This window comes from Halyomorpha halys, unplaced genomic scaffold (assembly GCF_000696795.3).
Source record: "Halyomorpha halys isolate HHAL.00 unplaced genomic scaffold, Hhal_1.1 Scaffold691.1, whole genome shotgun sequence".
Lineage (NCBI taxonomy): Eukaryota > Metazoa > Arthropoda > Insecta > Hemiptera > Pentatomidae > Halyomorpha > Halyomorpha halys.
The window spans coordinates 35,788-42,403 of NW_027113417.1; the positions used below are offsets into that span (position 1 = coordinate 35,788).

The 6,616-nt window shown below is 29.6% G+C and overlaps 1 long non-coding RNA gene across 7 annotated transcripts in view; it reads left to right on the plus strand.

The window, feature by feature from the left end:
• The window catches only part of LOC106685411 (uncharacterized), a 23,197-nt gene that overhangs the window by 2,981 nt on the left and 13,600 nt on the right, over positions 1-6,616 (plus strand). The window contains exons 1-2 of one of the 7 annotated variants that reach the window (XR_001343842.3): positions 113-475; positions 551-738. The exons of 3 other annotated variants lie outside the window; for them this stretch is intronic. This is a non-coding gene — a long non-coding RNA (uncharacterized lncRNA). Of the gene's footprint in view, positions 1-112; positions 476-550; positions 739-6,616 lie in introns of those variants that run through there. 3 more of the 7 variants (XR_001343841.3, XR_001343838.3, XR_001343840.3) reach the window with 3 other exon arrangements.

The following is a 6,616-nucleotide window of genomic DNA, read 5'->3' on the forward strand; positions in this document are numbered from 1 at the left end:
AAGATATCTAATTCCGCATTCCAAGAAATAACTACACCATTTTATTTCTACTTCATAGAATTTAATCATTACTATTAAAATTTGTATTACCTATAATCACAATAAATTATTGAAAATCAAACGACTAACTTTAAACCGTTGACAAGGTTTACCAATGGCTCGTACAATGAAGCAAGTTCAAATGGCGATGAAGTAGTTTATGACGTTTATCATCGTAGAAATAGTAGGTTTTATATTTGCTGTAATAAACTGTTTTCTAGTTGTTCGGACCAAATTTCATAATCCTTTGAAAATATCATAAAAACTATAACCTCTGCAAAGATAAACATCATAAACTACTTTATAGCACATTGAGCTAGGTTTAATTTAATTGCTGGCAAGCATCAGTAAGTCCAATGATCCCTGAGATATATACATATTATGCGGGCAACAATAATTCTGTCAGTCATGCTATCTTGCATACCACTTTGTTCGCGTAAGTACTAAAAAAGTTTTTTTTCTTTAATAAGTCATATAAAATACTTTTCTAAATTTCTTCCACATCTTCCAGAAGTCTAAGTTAAAGGGGATGGAATTTTACCGTATGCTGTCCACTTATCCTCGACTACTGTTATTAAAAAAAACAGAAGTGGGTCAAATACACTATCACTATTTATTTTTGGAATAACTATCTATCTAACTTGGAAATTTCTGGGATTGAAGATTTGGACACTGACTATTGAAATTTCTTCCTTTTAGGTAAATTAAATATTATGGAAACACTGTAATGAATTCGAAAAAGCAGTATTATCTTTTATTTTATCATTACAACTCTGTTTAGATGAGATAAATCATAGTACAGAGCCCAATAGGAGAAAAAAATGTTATTACTCCCCAATTTTTGATTACTTTAACGAAAACTACATATAATTAAAATTGATGAGTCTGCTAAGTATAGTTAGTGGTAATAGAAAATGGTTAAAATTTGAAATGTTAAAAGAATTATTTTTCATTCGGAGCTCTAATCGTTGTAACTACCTATAACACTAGAAATCCTAATAAAACATCATCCATCTAATACAAAATATATATATATATACACATTCCATTCCAAAAGAAAGATATCTAATTCTGCTTTCCAAAAAATAGCCACGCCATTTTATTTCTAATTCATAAAGTTAAATCATTACCTTTTAAGTTTCTAATACCCCTAATCACAATAAATTTTTGAAAATCACACGACTGAATTTAAGGTTTACGAATGGCTCTCATAATGAAAATGTAAGACAGTTTTGCAATTATCTCTGATGACGTTTTGGACTCCATTATCTTCCCAATTACAGCATGTTTTCAGAAAGAAACCGTGTATCAAATAAGTTCACTATTTTCTTTTCTTGAGTTCCAATAATCTTTGCCTCCCCCCCCCCCACTGCCTACGTCCATGTTATTACCCATTAGCTTCTAAGAATTTCTGTGAATATTTTTTTTTTTTTTTTAATCTGTTGCTTTCTAATATATAAGAACAGAATATATATAACATCTACATCACTACTCTTATTTCCGTAAATGTGTTTTTTATCTGGAAAAAATATTATTATTCTTATATTCTTAAGTCCATCAACAAATCTTTTAATCCTAGTTTATATTTATTAATTTTTATTGCTGGTTGAATTGTAAAATGGTTATTTCAAACAAAGAAAATTGAATGATGGATGAATTTTTTTTGCTCATTCCACATTAAATCTCTGTTAAACCATTTCAATGAGGAAAATATCATTTAATTGTAAATTAATTTATCTGTTTAACCAAAATCTTTTGTGCCGTGTTTTAAGAAAATCCTAAAAAGTTTCTCGATTCTCTAATCGATCCCTTTTTTTTTTTTCGATTTTTACGAAAAGGTTACTGTAATATCCCAGATCTGCAAATGCCCTAAATATTTAATTTCAGTTTCGTACTGTATTTTGATTTTGAACTAGGCTGTTCAAACACATATTTTTGTAAGACATGGTTATTTGGACTCTCGGACAGTTGAAAAACGGAGTTAAGTAGTGCAAAGTAAAATGAATTCCTACCACATACATAAAATTTTGGTGTGGCTTATTAAATAAAATTCTGGTAAATTTTTATAATTACGAAACGATTTTAATGGTTTCCATGACAATGTGTTTGAAGCCTTAACACCAATTATTTTTAATGTACACTAATGCCCGGAAGATGCCTGAATTTAACAGGATTAAGATTGGCGAACATTTGGCAAGATCTATGAATTATTGAAACAACAATGGCCTTTTTGTGTAATTAAACTCGTACAAGGTATCCGCCCATGGGTATTCTGTTTTAACGTTAGTAAATAAAATAATTCGTTGTTATATTTTTCAAATTACGAAATGACTTAAATGGTTACAAATAATGATTTATGAGTATTTATTATCACAAAAATATTATATTAATTAGATAGTATTTAAAAAAGAGTTATATGTTTTTATTTGGAAGATAAAGAGTAACCCATATCTTTTTAAAAAGTTAATCGGCACTATGAACAGAATGAATTCATTCACATAAATGTAGCCGCAATTTCTTCTACACTCAACTTTTGATTGCTCAGACTGTTGATAACATAAATTTTCTCCAATCCCTAGAAATGAACTGATCGAATTAAATTTTTAAGATCAAAAACAAACCTTCAACTCTTCAGCTCAAGAAGATCTGTATTAGCCCTGATATTTTTTTTCATCAAACTTCTGAAATCGTGCCAAAATTGTTTTCTGAGTCAAACTCCCAGCATATTTCATGATAAATCCTCTTTCAAATTGTTTATAATATTTTTGGACAAAAGGGTAGAATTGGGTATAGTTGCATTTTGAAAATGGAAGTTTTTAGCAACGTAGGAAGATATTTGAATCTCAAGTTACGTACGAATATAAGATTCAGCTTGTAACTTCAAAGTTTCCTGAAGAACAAGGTTATAAACAAAATTAATACTATCCATATTTTACTGGTTTAACTATCTATTAGGCTTCCATTGACAACATATAATTAATCCATAAATTAAAAATTGTTTGGAATATTTAAATTAATTTATTGGTAGATTAAATACTGATTAGATAAAAATTTGCAAAAAATAGAACCCAATATTGAATGAATAAAGTATCCTAGCAACCTTCAAGCCAACAATTTCAACATTTCAAATATTGCATTCAAGAAGTATATTCTATTGTATGAGTACTTTTCCATTAAAACATTTTCTTACTTATATTGACTTTCTATCATTGTGCTGGGCTCCTTAAATGAGTTAATAAAGGTACGGAACATTATATATTTTTAAAGTAATATTTTAATTGATTATATTAATTGGCTATAGAATAAATATAATTTGTTAAAGCTATTATCCGTGTTACAACTGTGTAAAAACTTACATTTGTTTATTGTTTTATTTTATTTATTTCTCACCTTACCCAGCCTTTTCGGCAATAAGGGTGTTTGTAGTAATGAGAAGTAACGTGCCGGGAAGTAAAGAGCCGGGAAGGAAAAAAGGCAGTTATTTCACCCCAATTTTTGAGTATAGGTGAAGTATAGGTAGAGGGAATAAAAAATGGCGGCAGTTTAAAAACCATAAAAAACATTCATTTTTCATTCTGAGATCTTTATCTTAAAAACTACCAACAACACTAGAAAATCTTTAAAAACATTATTTAAAGGAGAGTAAATTAAAATATTAAATATTAGCCCTAATAATAACCAATAGCCAATACCAATAGTTCTCGAAATATAGCTTTTAAAAAAGCAATATTTCTTAAAATGATTAATAGTTATTTAATTTATTTTGAGAAATCTATATCTCAGGAACTATGAGACGTATTGTTGTCTATTAGCACTCAAATTAAATTTAGTTTAATGAACTATAAAGTAGTTTATGACCTTTACCTTAGTAGGAATAGTAGTTTTCATGATATTTGGTTATATATATTGATTTTTAGTTGCTCGGACAATAAGTTTGATTTAAGAAAAACTTTATTTCAAAAACCATAGGACGTATAGATGTCTGCCAGCACCTAAATTAAAGCTAGTTAAATTGACTATAATAGTTTATAACGTTCATCTTTGTAGGAGTACTAGTTTTTATGATATTTGACGATATAAATTCACAAAATGTAATTTCTAGTAGTTCATATAAAATGTTTGGTTTTTGAAAAAATATATCTCTAGCCCCATAAGACGCACATATGTCTGCCACCACTCAAAATATAGGAAATTACCCTCACTATAAAGTAGTTCCTGACACTTATCTCCGTAGGGGTAATAATTTTTATGATATTCACATATGAATATAAATTTGGCAAATGAAAATTTCTCCGAACTATAAATCAATTTATTTTAGCAAATATCATTAAAAATACTACTCCTACGATGAAAAATGCCATAAACTATTTTATGGCACATTAAACTAGGTTTAATTTGAATGCTAATATACATCTGTACGTCAAATGGTTTTAGAGATAGAGATTTTTCAAAATAAATTCAGTAACTCTGATCTTTCAGTACATTCTGTACAACATTTTCATGAAATATTACTTTTTAAAAAGCTATATCTCGAAAACTATTGAACGTAAATAGCCCTATTAGGGCTTTCAGTTTATCAAATTTACTCTACTTTAAATGATGTTCTCTTAGATTTTCTATTCTAGTTGGTAGTTTTAACGATATAGAGCTCCGAATTAATCATTAATTATTTTAACTTCTTTAAACCGCCGCCATTTTGTATTCTCCCTACGTATACTTGACTGACTCATTAATTTTTACTAGTAATTATACATAGTATTTCTTAAAGTAATCAAAACTCGGGGTGAAATAACTGACTTTTTTATCCTCTTGGGCTCTTGTACTGTATGCATTTGTTGAACCAAAAAATTCTATCCACTGTCCTTTTCTATTCCAGCGGCCTCTGTACAAACAGATTCCTATCAACAATGTGGTGGGATGAGGAAGTACTTCCTAATTTCACGCTATCAACGGGACAAAGATAAATTATAGGACTGTTCCAACAACCACTTCTGACTATCGGGAACTGGGTTTAGGAGGGAAAAACACTTACTATGCTCCCGACAATAATTAGTGGTTGTTTGAACTAACAATCCGACATCGACAACAAAATACATCGATGATTTATAATATTGTTCCTAACAAAACATTGCCGAAAATACATCGATGTTTTTGAACATGCCTTTCAGAAACATAAGGTCTGTTCCAACGACAACGCATTTTCTGGACAGTCAGAAGTTGTTACTGGAACTAGAGATTCGACATAAACTACAAAAAACATCGATGTTTTAAAATGTTAATGTTCAATATTAAAATATCATTGCTTACAAAACATTTCCAAAAATACATCGATGTTTTTGAACATCAATTTCAGGAACATTAGGTCTGTTCCAACAACGACTTCTGACTATCTAGAACTTATTATGTTGTTAAATTACCACAATGTGATCATTTTTATTTGTAATTGTATATTAATAATAAAAATGATAATATAATCAATAGTTCTAACAACTTCTGACTGTCCGCACTATGCGTAGTCGTTGGAACAGACCTTATGTTTCTGAAATGGATGTGCAAAAACATTGATGTATTTTTGGCAATGTTTTGTAAACAACGATATTTTAATATTGAACATTAAAATTTTAAAACAAAGATGTTTTTTGTAGTCGATATAGCATCCCTTGTTCCAGCAACCACTTCTACTTGCCTTGTCGTTGGAACAGACCTTATGTTATGTATTTGGCAATGTTTTGTAAGCAACGATATTTTAATAAAGAACATTGATATTTTAAATCATCGATGTTTATTTTAGTCGATATAGCATCCCTTGTTCCAGCAACCACTTCTAATTGCGTTGTCGTTGGAACAGACCTAATTTTACTAAAAATGGATGTTGAAAAACATCAATGTATTTGGCAATGTTTTTTAAACAATCAACAATCAAGGGCTTAGGCAGAGGGGAGCCGCCATCTGAGACCCAAGAAATAAAAAGAAAGATAATAGTGAACTTATTTGATAGAAGGTTCTTTCTGCAAACAGGCTATAATTAGTAAGGTAATGGCGGGGAATGATGGTGGAGTCCAAAAAATCATCAGAGATGAAATTTGCGAAACTGCCTTATATTTTCATTGTGCGAGCCATTGGTTAAATCTTGTTCTCAACGATTTGAATTCAATCGTTTCATTTTGAATAATTTATTGTGATTATATGTAATAAAAATTATACTAAATAATGATTGAATTTTTTTAAATATAAAGAAAATGGTGGGGGATGGAATGCGTAATAACATAACAATAAAAAAAACTTAAATGATTACAAAACTAATTAGTAAGAGCCAACGTTTTGACCCACGTTGCATGGCTTCATTAGGGCTCAATATGGAAGGCGAGCACGAAAATTATTTGTGTGTGAAATATGTGGTTTTCGTGCTTGTCTTCTATCGGCAGCCCTAATGGAGCCCCGTAATGTGAGGCAAAATGTTGGCTCATACTTTAATATGACAAAAATTAAATAGTATTTAATTTTTTTTCATTGACATCACCCGGACCATCTTCTTTTTAATATCACACACAGTCAATCATCGATCTTCAAATATATA